This window comes from Nycticebus coucang, chromosome 9 (genome assembly GCF_027406575.1).
Source record: "Nycticebus coucang isolate mNycCou1 chromosome 9, mNycCou1.pri, whole genome shotgun sequence".
Classification (NCBI taxonomy): domain Eukaryota; kingdom Metazoa; phylum Chordata; class Mammalia; order Primates; family Lorisidae; genus Nycticebus; species Nycticebus coucang.
This window is the reverse complement of record NC_069788.1, coordinates 37,861,988-37,878,317: the sequence shown is the minus strand read 5'-3', so window position 1 is coordinate 37,878,317 and position 16,330 is coordinate 37,861,988. Positions and strand designations below refer to the sequence as shown.

The window sequence follows — 16,330 nt, the reverse complement described above, 5'->3', positions numbered from 1 at the left end:
GTGGATTCAAATCCAGCTGGGCTTTCTAAACAACGACAACTACAACAAAAAAATAGCTGGGCATTGTGGCAGGAGCCTGTAGTTCCAGTACTTGGGAGGCTGAGGCAAGAGAATTGCTTAAGCCCAAGAGTTTGAGGTTGCTGTGAACAGTGATGGCCACAGCGCTGTACTGAGCGTGATGTAGTGAGACTCTGTCTCAAAAAAAAAAAAAATTTACTAGCTTAAAGAAGTAATCCTAGAGCTCAGCGCCTGTAGCTCAAGCGGCTAGGGCGCCATTCACGTACACTGGAACTGGTGGGTTCGAATCCAGCCCAGGCCTGCCAAACAACAATGACAACTACAACTTAAAAATAGCCAGGCGTTGTGGCGGACGCCTGTAGTCCCGGCTACTTGGGAGGCAAGAGAATCGCTTAAGCCCAAGAGTTTGAGGTTGCTGTGAGCCATGATGCCACAGCACTCTACCCAGGGTGACAGCTTGAGACTCTGTCTCAAAAAACAAACAAACAAAAAGAAGTAATCCTAGATGCAGAAAAGCCTTTTGTACATAAAAATGCACTTTACATTACATAAATATAAAGAATAATTTCAATGCCTAGTTATAGGATAGTTAAATAAATTATGGTATGCTCCCTGCTAATGGAATGTAGCATTTACATTAAATAACATGGGGATATGTCAAGTGACAAAAAGTAAAATACAATATTGTATCTAAAATCTGATCACCACTGGGCAAAATTATGTGTAGAAATGCCACTTAGAGCCTGGGCACATAGCAAGACCCTGTTTCTATAAAAAAATATTTAAAAATAAAAAATCAGCTAGATATGGTGGCATGCACCTGTAATCCCAACTACTCAGGAGGCTGAGACAAGAGGATCACTTGAACCCAGGAGTTCAAGGTTACAGTGAGCTATGATTGGACCTCTGCACTCCAGCCTGAACAATTGAGAGACTCTATTTCCAAAAAAGAAAGAAAGAAAAAAAGAGAAGCGTCATTGGTAGGAAATGTACAAAAATATTACTTACTTCTTTGGATGATACAATCATAAATATTTTGTGTGGCTCTTAAAAATCTTTGGAATGTTATTCTTTTCCTATAATATAATAAACATATATCTTTCTAAGAAGGAAAAAATATTTTGTGTTACTAGCTAATGTTTATGGAGTGCTTACTATGTGCTAGGTACTGTTCGAAGCATCTTATTTAATTATCACAATTATGTCACTGACGTGAGTACCATTATTGTCCTCACAGGCAATAATGAGGAATGAGGAAACACAGGCACAGAAAGGTTGTCCCTTGCTACAGGTCACAGAGGCTGGACCCTGGCAGTCTGGCTCCACTGCCCTAACCCTGGAGTCAGGCCTCAGCCCTGCACTTGGGGTGAGGGTCGCCACATTGTGTTTTAGAGATTCCCACTGAAGAAGTCCCCCTGTGATCAGGGGTTTCAGCAGCTGATCTCTTTTCATCCAGCCCAGGGGCCAGAGGGTTTTCTGGACAATGGAATGGTCTGGAATCCTGAATACAAGCAGAAAAAAATTTTACCCTTCCTTAAAGGGCAGAGATAATTTCCTGCATTCCCAGAAAACACATGTCTGGCAGCTGAAACAACAAAGTGTGTGAGCCCGGCAGCTGGGGGACCTGTTTAAGCCATTTGGGGTGCTGTAGGCCTCTGTGGTCTGAAGCAGTTTTCTTCTGATCTAGTCTGTTACGAACTACCAGTTGTGTAGGAGCTGCCCAGTCAGTCCTGGGGAAGTAGACTGGCCACTAAAGGAAGGCCTCCTGAACAGGTGCTGAGGCTGCCAGAGGCAGCAAGAAGGACTTTGTGACCTACTAGGGACCTTTCAGCCTTGGGAAGGGAAGAGAGGGAAAGATTCCAGGTTGGGGGTTTGTTTTGTTTCTTTGAGCCCCTTCTGGCTGGGGAGGTGGCAGAGCAAGGCCTGATGAACTAGGAAACAGAACAAGAATTGCCACATAATCCCCATAGACAAGCCTCTTCTAAATTACCAAGAAGGTTGTGGGTCCCCGCAGGGGCTGGGGAGATGGCACCAGTTGACCCAGACCCAAACAGAGCTAGGCATAGGGAGGTGTCATATGGCTCCCAGGAGCCAGTGGGCCTGCCCACAAGATGCTGTGGGGAGGCTGAGGGCATGGCATCAGATGCTTGCATTCAAATCCCAGCCTTGGGCCTGACTCAGTACCTGGGCTCAGCCTCAGTCTCCTCATCAGTCAAGTGCGGTTTGCAGCTGAGGTCATCTCTCTGCGTCCTAAGTGAGGAAGCTGGGCATAGGGGCCTCTGTGAGGGTGAAAGCATGGGCAGAGAGGTGCCACCATTCCACCACTGTTCACTATCGCTGCAACCAGGCCCACTGGGGACATCCCTGCACAAGTTCCTTCTGCTCCACTTAAGTTCCTATTGGGGAAAGGGTCCCCATCCGTCCACCCATTGATTCACACACTACAACATCAAATGCCCAAGGCTGGGGCAAAGCAGAACAGCATGGCAGTGACCACAGCCTCTGCCTCTCCTTACTGGACAGGGTGAGGAAGGCCTTGGGCCAGCTTTTCCCATTGCCAACCACCCTTTTTTCTTTCCTCTCCAAAAACCTTGAGCTTTTAAGATTTTCTTTTCCAGGCGTCGCCTGTGGCCCAGTGGATAGGGCACCGGCCCCATATACTGAGGGTGGAGGGTTCAAACCCGGCCAAACTGCAACAACTGCAACAACAACAAAAATAGCCAAGTGTTGTGGCGGGCGCCTGTAGTCCCAGCTACTGGGGAGGCTGAGGCAAGAGAATTGCCTAAGCCCAGGAGTTGGAGGTTGCTGTGAGCTGTGACGCTACAGCACTCTACGGAGGGCGATAAAGTGAGACTCTGTCTCTAAAAAAAAAAGATTTTCTTTTCCAAAGCTTGTATGTCATGTAATTCACTGCAGTGGATCTGAGGAGAGAAAGGTGAGGAATAATAATATCCACCTCTTTGGGTTCTACAAAGATGATGAACCCATTTGTTAAGGCAGAGTACTTAGCACAGTGCCTGGCACATTGATGATGACATTTAATAATGTAGGTTTAATAACCTATATTACATTATTACATTGCCTGGCTCAGTGGTTACCCAGATGTTATAAAGGGTAACAACAGGGTTCTCTGGATACTCCCAATACTGAAAAATAGCAAGCCAAAGTTACCTGGCAGGCCAGCCATAATGGCTCACACCTATAATCCCTGAACTTTAGGAGGCCAAGACAGGTGGATTGCTTGAGCTCAGAAGTTTGAGATCAGTTGAGCAAGAGCGAGACCCTGTCTCTACTAAAAATAGAAAAACTAGCTGGGCATTGTGGTGGGTGCCTGTAAGTCCCAGCTACTTGGGAAGCTGAGGCAGGAGGATCACTTGAGTCCCAGAGTTTGACATTGCTGTAAACTATGATGCCATAGTACTCTACCCAGGTTGACAAAGTGAGACTATGTCTCAAAAAACTTAAAAACAGAAAACAAAGTTACGTGGTAAATTTGCACTGTTTGATTAGAGTGTTATCAGAAATGGAAATAAGGTCAATAGTGTGGGTACATACTTTTAATTATTTTTTTTTTTTTTTTTGAGACAGAGTCTCACTCTGTCACCCTGGGTAGATGCCCTGGTGTCATAACTCACAGCAACCTCAAACTCTTGGGCTCAAGTGATCCTCTTGCCTCGGCCTCCCAAGTAGCTGGGACTACAGGCACCCACCACAATACCCGGCTAGGTTTTTAGAGACAGGGTCTTGCTCTTGCTCAGGCTGGTCTCAAACTCCTGACCTCAAGCGATCCACCTGCTCAGCCTCCCAGAGTGCTAAGCTTTTAATATTTTTAATTCTTTCTAAAATCTTTTTATTTTTTTGTTGAGCTATACTTTATCCCAGCAAAATGTACAGATTTGGAGTACATAGCCTGATAAACTTTTATAGGTTTTGTACTTGTAAAATTCACCATTTAGGTCAAGATGGAAAAGGTCTCCAGGACCCTGCCCCAGAGGAAACTCCCTGTCTGGCCTCCATCACCATGGCTGAGTGTGCTGGTCTCACTGAAGCACATAAAGGCTGTCATGCAGGATGTGGCCTTCTGCATCTGTCATGCAACATAATCACTCTGCCAAGTGGGAACACTTATTGCTGACTAACCAAACCACTGTTTGTGATGAATAAAGATCTGGAAGTAAATAACGAAGCCAAGACTTCAGAAAAGGAACCTGCACAGTGCGCATCAGTGGTAGCAGAGTAAGACTCTAAGCCAGACCGTCCTGTGGCCACCTCTCCTCTACACAGGGCTGTGGGCTAGGAGCAAAGGCTTGTTTTTAAATCTCTGAGGACCAGCAGGAGGTGAGAAGGCGGGAAAGGAAGGAGAGGGGAGGAGATGGGCAGTCACAAGAGCTCCTGGCCCATTTAGTGGCCTCCAGTTCCCACAACTCAGGCCCATCAGCCCCAAGACCCAGGTCATATCCCACAGGAAAGGGCGGGAGCTGGCGCCTCCCAGCTGGCCAGCCTGTTGGCCTGGGGCAAGAGGGGGAGCAGCTTCAAAGGCAATTGCAGACCAGAGAGGTGCCCCGTTCTGTTCCACGGGGACCAGCTGGATCCTGGCACAAAGCCTACCCAGGAGTGCTGCCACTGGGTGTGGCAGGAAGGGGGTGGGGGGACATGGAGAGGAGAAACCAGAAAGGTCTGGGGGTGTTCCACCCTGGTGATAAGCACAGATCCAGTCCAGGACCGACTCTCTGTCTCTCTGTCTCTCTCTCTCTCGCCCTCACACACACACACACACAGGCACACTGCTGAATCCCTAGGCTGCTCTTTGCAGTCAAAGGCTCCCCTGAGCAGGCAGCGGCCTTTCTCCGGATAGGAGTGGGGTGGGGAGCCTGAAGTCCCACTCTTCCTTGCTCACTGCACCTTCCTAAGCATCCCATCCATTCATACATCCTGCCTGTGTCCACTCTGCCTATTTTTTAGATGTTTCCTAGCCCCTACCAGTCTCCTTAGCTACAAGGAAGCTTCCAGAGAAACCTTCTTCTTTAGAACCTCCACACCATCCCACCATTCAAACTTCCCAGAAGGAGACACAGGGCCCTCAGGGCTGCTTGTCCAATGGCCCAACAAATGCTCGATTAGCACACACCAGCAAACACTCCCTGAATCCCTACTACGCACTGGGTAAGCCACTTAACATGTGACCCAGGTCAGATCTCGTTCATCTCCCACAAATACCTCACAGGACAAATAGCACCACTGGCAGATGAGAAAACTGAGATGCAAAAGGTTAAATGACTTGTCCAAGGTCCTGCCGTGAGAACCTAGTGAGGCAGGGATTCAAGGCCAGGTCCCTCTCAGGTGTGTGGCCTGCACAGAAGAGGAAACCTGGGGCCCCTGGGAAACCTCTCCACGATGGAGATGGGTTATTGTCCCCTATGCTGCCAGCACTGCCTCACTCCCCGTATGCCATGTCCCCCCTCAGTGAATCCTACAGAGGCCCCCCAGGGAGGCCTATGCATCTCTTGGCCTTACCAGACACCTCATGATGCAGGCCAGACCCCACATGCAGACATTCCTGCTAAAGAGCCAGGAGATCCCTGCCCAGGAGCCCCAGGGACGATATATCTGAATCTCGCTGAGGTGCTTAACGTGGCCTGTGAGAGGGCTAGGGGTGAGGTGGTGTTAGACCAGGTTGGTCAGACAGAAATGTGACTACAATGATCAGAGTCCTGGCACTGGACCATGGTGCAGTGAGTGTGGTGGAGGGCAGTGGGGTCCAGACCTTAGATGGCTCCTGGTATAGGAAAAGGGCCTGAGGGCAAGGGAGGGGGCTCAGAGAGGACTCTGAGTGCCCCAAACCCCATTTCCTCACCCCATTGGACCTGCTCCCTTCCCCTGCCAGGGAAAGTCAGCTGTTCTCATGGATGTCCACAGCTGTCACCCCATGTGGCCACAGAGGCCCCTCTCCAGGGAGACTGAAGCCAAAAGCTCTGCCCGATTGGTTATTTCATGCCATAGTGGATTTGGGGACCACAAGCCTTGACCCTCTGGAATGAATTTGTTTCAGAAGGTTTTCCTCATCCCTATAGGCCCAGCACAAAAGCCTGCTTATGGCCATAGTGGGAAGAGCTTTGCTACCACCCAGCTCTGTGCCCTTGGGCAACTCCTGTCCTCTCTCTGGGCCCACCACTGGACCCACCACTGATAATGTGCAGAAGCTGGATGGGACCTCTCAAACGCTCCGCCCAGTCTGGGCTGCAAAGAGTTCTGCAGCACTCATATGTGCAGGGCTAGGCCCCTGTGGACTCAGCCTACAAGACTTCCCTTTCCAGAGCTATGGCAGCCTTAGGGCCCCAGCCTTTGCTTCTCCATCTCCTCAGGAGAGAGGAATCCATACCCCAGCCTCTTCTGTCAGCTACTTCGGGCAGGGAAGGCTCATTGACTCAGGTATGAGAAGATGCCGTACAAAGGGCACAGAGGAGTGTGCAGCCAGGCACACAGGTTTCTGGCCCACACCCAGCCCCAGGTCAGGCCTCCCTGTATCTGTCCTTCTGAATTGACTAATAATGGCCCTTACAGCCTCAATACCTAAGCCTCCCTGCCCCAAGTCCAGGGTCTGCAGAGCACTGCGACCCCACTAGTGCCTGGCCCCTGCCCCTGCTCCTGGGGTCTCCCTCTCCTTCCTCGCTTTTGACCCCATCCCTCCCCCCCACCAGCCCCAGCCTCCCCAGTCTCCTATGGCTTGCCCACTGGCTTTATTTTCACAAATCTAATCCACCCTGAGTACTTTGGAAATAACCACCTTATAACTGAAGTAGCCAGGCTTTGCTAAATAAAAGACATTGGAGAAGGGGAGGGAGGAAGAAAGGAAGAAAACATCTCTGAGCTTGGACAATTGCAGTAAGTTCACAGAAGGTGAACTGTTGTCTCCCAGGTACAAACCAACAGGCAGTGTCACACATATTATTGAGTTACTGAGCATTTGCTGTACACTAAGCATTGTTCTGAGTTGATAGTATTACTGATTTAAACTTCAAAGCAACCCCATCTACCCATGAGAGAGGTATTAATATATGCCCCCACTTTACAGAGAGGACAACTGAGGCACGAAAGGTTGAATACCTGCCCAAGGTCACACAGCTGGTAGGAAGTGGAACTGGGGTGACTGATGTTGGAGTCTGCACACCCGACCACTTCCTGCTCATACTCCTGAGCATGAAGAACACTCCCATTCAATCTCTCCTTCCCCCCAAGATACCACTCCATCCAAGAGCCACCCAGCCTACTCCTGCAATTCCCTGACAGCTGCATTTGATCCCCACCAGAGGATGAACCTGCATCATCCCTGCCGAGTCTGTCCACTGGAAGGCAGCTGGGTTTACTCTGGACCCTGAAGAACCAGAGTTCAAATCTGGCTTTGCCATTTATCAGCTGTGTGACTGGGGGCAGGAACTTAACCTTTCAGAGCCTTGGTTTCCCCATCTGTGAAACAGGAAAGCAATAATGCCACCTTCTTCAGTAGGGGTGAGGAGGTTAAAGGAGCTGAAGTCTGCGAGTCTGGCACATGAGGGGTGATCATGAGTGTTATTTCCCTGCCTAGATGGCCACAACCCATCTGGTTGGATACTAGGACCTTAGATAAGAAAGAGCCTTTTAAGACATCACATCTCCTGGTTAGAAATACAGACTCTCAGGCACCAGGCCAGAATACTGAGTCAGAATCTGCATTTTAGCAAATCACTGCAGGAGATTTGTGGTCACATTAAAGAAATTTTGCTTTTTGCCTTTGGGGACTTAGTTACCTACTTCTAAGCATGAAAACTGGTGACAGGTGGGAAAATCAGGGAGGTATAAGACCCCAGTAGACAGATAGATATCAAAGAACAGGCAGGACTCCACAGTGAACTTGAGCAAACAGCCTGATTCTCAGGCCCAGGAGCCAAGGGGAAAGTCAGAACTCAGGGCTACAGGCCGGTTCCACACTCAGCAGCTCACTCGGTGCTGAGCTCAGGCCCACGCAGGAGAGGGAAACAGTCCAGGTAGAAGCTGATATGGTTACCAGCAGAAAAACAACCCGGTGGAACCTTGTGAGACACACCCACTCGCCCACTCACACCATCTCTTGCATACAAACCACTGTACACACATACATACTCACCATCATATACCACTGTCCCAGAGCCCACCTGCCCAAAAAACAGCTCCAGCAGAGACAACCTTGGGGAGAGCGTACGCCTGGGCCTGTGTGCCACGTGCTCTGTAGGAAGCTTGGGGGAGCCAAAGCCCCCCAAGGAGCCCACTTATTCCCCATACTGCTTTGCCCCTACCTCTCACCTGCCTAAACCCTGCCTCCATCTGAGCAATGAGAAACCCTAGCCCTGCTCACCTGGTTAACAAGGACCCAAACGTTAACTGGTCACCTGCTGATCCCTGCCCCCTAGTGCACGATCACCCACCTCACCAGGTTGCTGGGTGGCAAACCACAGAGTGGGGCTCCGACCACAGGGTGCCCTGAGAGGCAGCCACATGCCACATAGCCCAAGTCCATCTCCAAGGCACACGCTCACACCGACAAAGCCAACCTTCTCTCCAACCACTCAGCTTCCATAAGGGTAGGGACTCCTGCCCACCTCATCCCTGGACAGGTGACAGCTCTCACCTTGCATCCCATCTTCAGCTCAGAAACACATACTGACCTCTTTTACCACCAAAAGTTGGACAGCCAGGGTCCCCCAGGTTCACATGGGCTCCAAAGAAACCCGTGGGCCAGAACCCCAAGCAGGCCCAGAATGCCTAAGAAAGAACCATCAACTAGGAGAGTCAGTCAAGGCCACAGCAGGGTGTGTGATTTCACAGGTTCTGGAAAGGCCCTGGGCCCCAAAATATCTCCCCTCTGGGTCCGGAAATCCCTCTAAGATTCACTGCCAGGAGAAGCTCCCACCTGAAGCACTTGTCAGCTCACACCCCTGGGAGAGGCAGCTGACAGCTGACCTGAGAGTGACTAAAGATGGCAGGGGCAGGGTGGCCGCCAGGCCCAGAAGGACAGTACTGCGAGCCAGGGCCACCCTGCCCGCCAGCTCCCAATGGGAGGGCGCGCTCTGCCCTTCCAACACCCCAGAGGGCTGGTCCCCAGAAACCAGCACCTTTTGGCCAGGGTGGAGGGCCTGGCAAGTGGAGGAGCATTTTAGCACACCCCTCCCATACATTCCAGGGGAAATCAAGCCATGTCCCAACTGTTCCCTTGAGGAAGTCAAAGTGCTGAGACCAGGAGGCGGTGGGAGCCCTAAGAGAAGGGGGTGGGGCAGAAGGGGGAATTAACCAGGTTCCAAAATAGCACAGTTGGTTCTGCCTCACTTCACCCTGAGCAATGTCTGGCAGCTTCTGCTTTCGATCTGACTCACGCCTGGTGGGGACAGGGCAGCCAACATAGGCAGTGGCCCAGGAACTCAAAAGCCAAGGGGCTCTTCTTTCCCATGACATGCACCTACCCCACCAGGTATCCTCTCCTGTCCTGCCCCAAGAGCTGGGCTTCTGGGAAGAGTTAACAGGGAAAGTCCAGGGGGCACCTTGCCTTGGTCCTATCCCAGCCCCAGCCCACCCCAGGACACCCAAATGATATCAAGTGCCCCAGATCCGGAGCTTGGCTTTGCTCCTGCCCTGCCCCAGTATAGTCCACCCCAGCTCCGGACAGAGGAGAAAGGGCCTCCTGCAGCAGCATCCCACCTGTCTCCCAGGGATGAGAGGAACATGAGGGCCTTATTCACAAAATTCACAGATATGTCTAACCCTTTATTCTATCCTTAAACACCACCAGAAGCACTCTGCCCTTTTCAGGACAGAAAGAGGAATCAAGTACCTTGAACTCTGTGCATGTTGGGGGCGTGGGAGGAGTGTCGGGAGGTCTGCTCTCCACTCTCATCATCTTGCACACATCCTTTCTCCATGCCTTCTGCCTCCCCAGCCCCAAGGCTCAAAGCTGCTCCTCTTCTCACACGGGGGTGAGACTCTTCCCTGGAGCAAAGATGCTGAAGCATAAGCCTGAGACAAGATGGAAGCCCCACCATAAACCCCAACTTCCACCTCCTGTACGAGTCCTCTGCGTTCTCCTCCAGGCCCTCACACCAACACACCTGCCTGGAATAAGTGTACAGCCACCTTTCTTTGCAAGTGAAATGTTCCCGCTGTCAAGGCCAGTCCTGCCCATGAGCTGGGGAATGGATGTTCCTAGTAAGGGGGAAAGATGTCAGAGGAAATGAGGTGGCAGCTACACTCCTGCATCTGCCTCTGGGCACATGCACCTTGACCAAACCTGGTTTGGAAGTGAAACTCAAGGGCAAAGGCAGGGGCTGGGTGGCTGGAGAGAGGCATCAAAGGGACTGTGATTTGGCATTCCTGCTGTGGCCCAACATACCATCTCTAGCTAGGACACACAGGCCAGTCCTGCCCCATCCCTGTCTTCTGCCCTCCCCCCGCACCACCACAGAGGGCCTTACCTACATAGCACTTCCCACTTTTAATTCTTCCCATTCGCTCAGACTCAGAAGGCATCAGACCTGGAGCATGAGGCTGGGAGTTCTGGGAGCAAAGCAGGTGAAGTCAAGAAGGAGGCCCCTCTCAGGTAGCAGGCATTGACAGAGCCATCACAGGGACAAAGAGGGATGCCCTTGCATCAAATGAACCCCCCAAGCCTGCGAATTGCACACTGTTGTGACGGAGACAGAGAGAGGGTACAGGAGGGTCAGTTCCCAACTGGCTACGAGGCAGCCACATGGCAGCCATGGGCAAGGGGAAGAGACAGGGGCATTGAGAGAAAGGAAAAGGAAGTCAGAAAACCGCTACAATCACAGTCTCAGGATGTGAGCATTGGGAGGGGACTCAAAGATGGCTCCAGGCTATGCGCCGCCCAGCGTGTGTGCACTCCTTCTAGGAGAGCATGTAGCGCAGAGGTGTCACTAGCCAATGTCTGGCATACGGTAAGTACCTCATTTATTCAAGGTCACTTTCCTCTGCTGCGAGTGCCTGGGGGACCCTGACAGCTCCCTCTTTCTGACCATGGTGCTGGTATCAGACACTTATGGGAAGGCATATGCTTGGGCAAGCCTCTCAGACATAAAAAGGGGGCTGTAAGAAGAGGGGTTGGTAGACCACCAGGGCCTACTGAGTGTAGCAGAAGCTGTCAGGGCCCCAGCCATGTGCCCTGGGCACTCACAGTCTCCAACCTGCCCACCTGGGCATTTCTAGGTGCTAGCATCTGCATTGGTGCCAGAGCCAAAAAAGTCGGCCCCCTGTCCTCTCCCATCACCCTCTAACCTAAGACCTCAATTCCTCCATTAGGTGACCGTAAAGCATGTGCTACAGTGTGCCCCAGTGGGATCAAGCCTCAGATGTCCACAGCAGTCACCTGCTGACTGACACACATTTTATCTGCTTCCTTCCCTTCCCTGTTTCACAAATCCTACTCTACTACTGATGCTCCCTGGGGTAATTTCCCAAATAAACCATTTGCATGCACATCCTTGTCTCAGCCAGTGGAACCTGAGGAGGCAGTTTTGAGCTGAAATCGAGCAGCTAACTCTAACAGCTTAGAAAGAAAGGCCAGTAAATGGCCAGAGCAATGGGTGCAGGCCCACTTGTGGGATGCAGGTGTATAAGACCCAGTTACTGAGGAGACAGGTTGAGCTGGATGCAATGGCCAAATGCACACTTCCCTCAGAAGTAGACTTCGGAAGGAAAAGAGAAGAAAAACGGATCTGCCATGGTTGCAAGTTGTATGGAGAAGAAACCTCCACACCAGGGGTGATGGCAACATTAGGTTACTAATGAGGCAAATGCCAATAGGACTGCCAATAGGCAATAGGCTTAGAAGGCCAGCATTGCCTTCCACCCCCATCCTGCCCCTGGGACAGAACTATAGAACTCCAGAACTCCAGAATTCTAGAACCTGGGCACAGCTATGTGGTCCACGCTCAAAACTAGGCACAGGTGACATTAAGTGAGGCCATTTGATTCAACACTAAGAGTATACATTTTGAAGCAGTTAGAGCTGAATTCCAGATCTGTAGTTTACTAGCTGTGTGACCTTCATCAATGCACTTAACTGCATAGGATCTTAGTATCCTCATGTGTAAAATGAGGATAATTTCCATCTTGGAAGGTTTCTGTAAGAATTAAATGTGAAGTATCAAATGTGTACTGCCTGGTACAGATGCTCAATAAATATTTGATGAAGGCAGGAATGCATGTATATAATGGATGAATGGATCGGTGGATATAATGATGAATGGATAGATGAATGGACAGAATGGATGGATGGATATAATGGATAGATGAATAGATATCACAGATGCATACATAGATGGATAAACAGATAAATACAATGGATGGATGGATGGATGTGAGTTTAATACAGGGATGGATGAATATAATGGATGGATAAAATGAATACAGGGGTGGATATAATAGATGGACAGATGGCTATGATGCATATATAGATGGATGGATGGATGGATGGATGATGCCATGGACACATGCATAGATGGATGAATGAATGATGGATATAACCTAAGGATTGATATAATAGATCCATGCATGCATAGATAGATGGATGTTTGACAGGAGACAGAAGAGACATGGCAGTTGTCTGCATAGTTTCTATCTGATTCACATCCCTTTCTACTAAATTCACAAACGAGAAAAGGAGAGCCCACCACTGCCTAATTTATCTGTTTTGGAAATCTGTATTTTCATTTATCAGGATGACAAATTCAAAGAAAGATCCCTCTTATGAGAGTTAGGCACGTCATTGGGGGAAGGTCTTTCCCTGAAGGATGTATTGCAGTGGTTCTCAACCTTCCTAACACCTCCTAATGCCGTGACCCTTTAAAATCGTGGTGACCCTCAACCATAAAACTACTTTCGTTGCTACTTCATAACTATATTTTGCTACTGTTATGAATAGTGATGTAAATATCTGATATGCAGGATGTATTTTCATTGTTACAAAGGGGTTGCGACCCGTGGGTTGAGAACCTCTGATGTATAGGGTCATGTCAGAACAGAGGCTATCCTCCTGGCTTAGTCACCTTCATACCAGTTCCTACTATGTGGTCACACCATGTCAGTATCCTTCTCCCCTCAAGTACAATTCCACCTAAAACCTATTCCAGGGAAGAGGGTCAGGGGCCTGGGAGAGGAAGGGGGAGCCAGATAGAAGTGAGCAGGGAGAATGAATGGATGGATACAATGAATGCAGGATGGTGGAAGGATGGATGGCTAGATGTAGGGGTGCATATAATACATGAATGGGTGGATATAATGGATTGATGAATGGATGGATATCTATCCAGGCCAGGATGGCCAAGGAGAAGCCAAGTACAGAGTATGGGTATTTGGGATGGAGGTGAATGGGGACCAGAGAGAAGATGCTGAGGGGCAGAGAGAAGGATTTATCATCTTTGAAAACATAGAGAATGAAAATAGCACTGTGAGGCTGGGCACCTCAGAGGCCCCTTCTGGCTCAATGTTTAGGGCGCCGGCCTCATGCATGGGGCAGGCTGGCAGGTTCAAACCCGGCTCAGGCCTGCTGAACAAAAAAAAGAAAAGAAAATAGCCCCATGAGAACAGAAAGCAGAAACAAAATGGACTGAGCAACAGAGAAAGATGTTTCTCCTGCTCTGTCACCCCAGTGACTCCCTGCCACCCACCAGATAAAGTCCAAACTCCCTAGCTGGGAGTTGGCCTTCAAGGCATGCAGAATCACTCTCCTTAAACAATCTCTAGGTTCGGCCAAGGGGACCTCCTTACTCTCTCACCCTAACCCAAATATGGACTTCTCAATGCTTCCCCCCAGTTCCTCTCCCATAGATTATCCGACCTTAATCTCTAGAAGCCCTACACCAGGGCCTCCTTCTCACCCAGGCACCCCACCCTGACTTCACCCTCCTCTGATCACATTTGAAAATAATCACTTCGTCTGTTCCAAGTCAGGTTCTGTGCCTGACACAGAAATACAGGAGTGAGTAAGAGAGCTCCTGTCCTACGGTACTCATAATTCTGCTTGGAAAAAATATCATTACCAATGACAACATCATATATTGTCATTCTTATACCACTATGAATTGTTACTATTGATAATAAGACCTGTATCGATCCTTTTTTTTTTTTTTTTTTCAGTTTTTTTTTGGCCAGGGCCAGGTATGAACCAGCCACCTCCAGTATATGGGGCCGGCGCCCCACTCCTTTGAGCCACAGGTGCCACCCCTGTATTGATCATTTAACCATCTGTCTGGAATGGTTTCTAAGGGCTTTATCATGTATTAATTCATTTGACCTTCCCCAAAACTCTAGAAAGTAGGAAATACTAGCATACCCATTTTGCAAATGAGAAGACTCAGGCAAGTAACTTTGCCTGATTTCCTGACTAGAATGTGAGCTTCCTGAAGGCCGACCCGGGTTTTCTCCTTCTCATCATCTTCCAAGTGGCCTCCAGGTAGAGGACACTCAGAACTGGCCCTCTGAGCTCTGCCATGTTTCACACCCTCTGGGCTCAACATGCCTATTTCTGTGGCCTGAGATGAAAATGTGTCTACTGGTTGGTGGAAATGTATTATATAAACAGAGGAAGAGCCCAAGCAGAATGGAGAAGGGGATAAGGCTCCAGGGTCCGGTGGGACGGGAAATGGACTCAGTGTCTCCCTGCAGCTTCTCTCTTCCCACCTGTCCCCAAGGCTCAGCTCTGGCATTTCACTGCAGAATGCCCTGGCCCTTTGCTAAGAGAGCTGAAGTAGCCCTGAAGGAAGGAGCCAGGCTTCATGCCCAGGAGGTGGGGGGCTCAGGTCAGGGGCAGTGGAGAAGAGAGAGTACTTGTCCCAGAAGGCCGGGACAATTGGAGTGAGTAAGTTGAGCCTGGAAAGTAAAAAGCAGGGCAAGCCAGATGCAGTGGCATGTGCCTTTAGTCCTGGCTACTCAGGCAGCTGAGGTGGGAGGGTGTCTCGAATTCAGGAGTTTAAGACCAGCCTGGTCAACACAGGGAGACCCATTCTGATCAAAACAAAAATGGGACAGACTCTGCAAGGGTCATGTCTGGGTACCCTCACCTTGGCCTGGGAGATATGGGCACGGCAAGGCAGAGGCAGGACCCTCACAGCTTAGAACAAAGATGCTCCCTTGGCAGCCTCACCTGGCCTCAGAGGCCCCTTCTGGCTAGGAAACCTGAGGACAAGGGGTGGTTCGGGCCAAACTCAGTACTAATATTTGGGATCTATTACGTATTCTCAGAATAGAAGTACTGAGAGGCCTCACTTTCGTGTCTAGGTTGGTGGAGGGGGTTTCCTGGCCAGCCCATGGAGCTTAGGACAGGGAAATAGGCCCCAGCCCTGGCCATATCTCACCTCTACATTCCTATCCCCTTCTAGAGGGCACAAGGGCTATGTAGTGCAGGTAGAGAAGGGAAACTGAGGCATAGAGCCTGCCCTTCAACTCTGGAGACCTGTTCTGCCTGGCCAGCCACTAGCACCATCCTTGAAAGTTAACTATGCTTCTCAAAAGCACACACGGACACCAGACCCTACCATCCCAGGATCCTCTTCCTCCCTGGGGACACATTTTCCAGAAAGAAAATATTCTTTGCTCCCCAAAGTTGGGCTATATAAAGAAGGCACCCTGACTTTCCTCGGTCCCAGCCCAGAGTTGAGTGAGCAACACAGTAAGTGGCTCAGGCCTGGCGCGGGCACCAACCCCAGCTCTGCTACTCAATAGCTGCGGGGTGTTGGACAAGTTAAAGAAGCCTCCCAGTGCCTCAGTTTCCTCCTCTGTGAGCAGGCTGAGCCTCCCTGTTCTTTGTCTCTTACAGTGGATGGCTTCTCAAGTATTTGAACGGTCCTAGCCCCTCACTGAGACTCTAACCTCTAATCACCAATCCTTCTTCCTATTCACCAGGGGCCCAAGGGCAGGGGGTGCTGAGGATTTGACGGAGCTACTGCTGTTGATAGAGCTGGTGCCAGGCCCTTGGCGGGCACAGGGCCCAGACACACAATGGGTCTGTGTGTGCACCCAGCATTACTCTGGAGCAGAGCTGGGCAGGCCAGCATCTGGGGTCAGGCCAAGAATTCATGTCCCTGGAGAAAACCTCCCCACCCCCTCAGAGGCAGCCCTGTCCAGGGGTGGGTAAACACCACTTACTCCCCCACTGAGCCCTGAGAGGGGAATGAGAATGCCCTGACGTTAGGGAATGGGGACTCCTTAGTCTAGCCACAGCTCAGGCAATGGTTGGACTTATGAGGCATTTGGGATCTATAATCTGGGGTGGCAGCTTCCCCTGCGGCCAGAGGGA

At 50.3% G+C, this 16,330-nt stretch overlaps 1 protein-coding gene across 6 annotated transcripts in view; it reads right to left on the bottom strand.

The window, feature by feature from the left end:
- The window catches only part of TFEB (transcription factor EB), a 56,773-nt gene that overhangs the window by 13,502 nt on the left and 26,941 nt on the right, over window positions 1–16,330 (bottom strand). Inside the window, exon 1 of one of the 6 annotated variants that reach the window (XM_053601971.1) lies at window positions 8,697–8,845. The exons of 4 other annotated variants lie outside the window; for them this stretch is intronic. The gene's annotated coding sequence lies outside the window, so the exon portion shown is untranslated. Of the gene's footprint in view, window positions 1–2,202; window positions 2,227–8,696; window positions 8,846–16,330 lie in introns of those variants that run through there. One more of the 6 variants, XM_053601967.1, reaches the window with a different exon arrangement.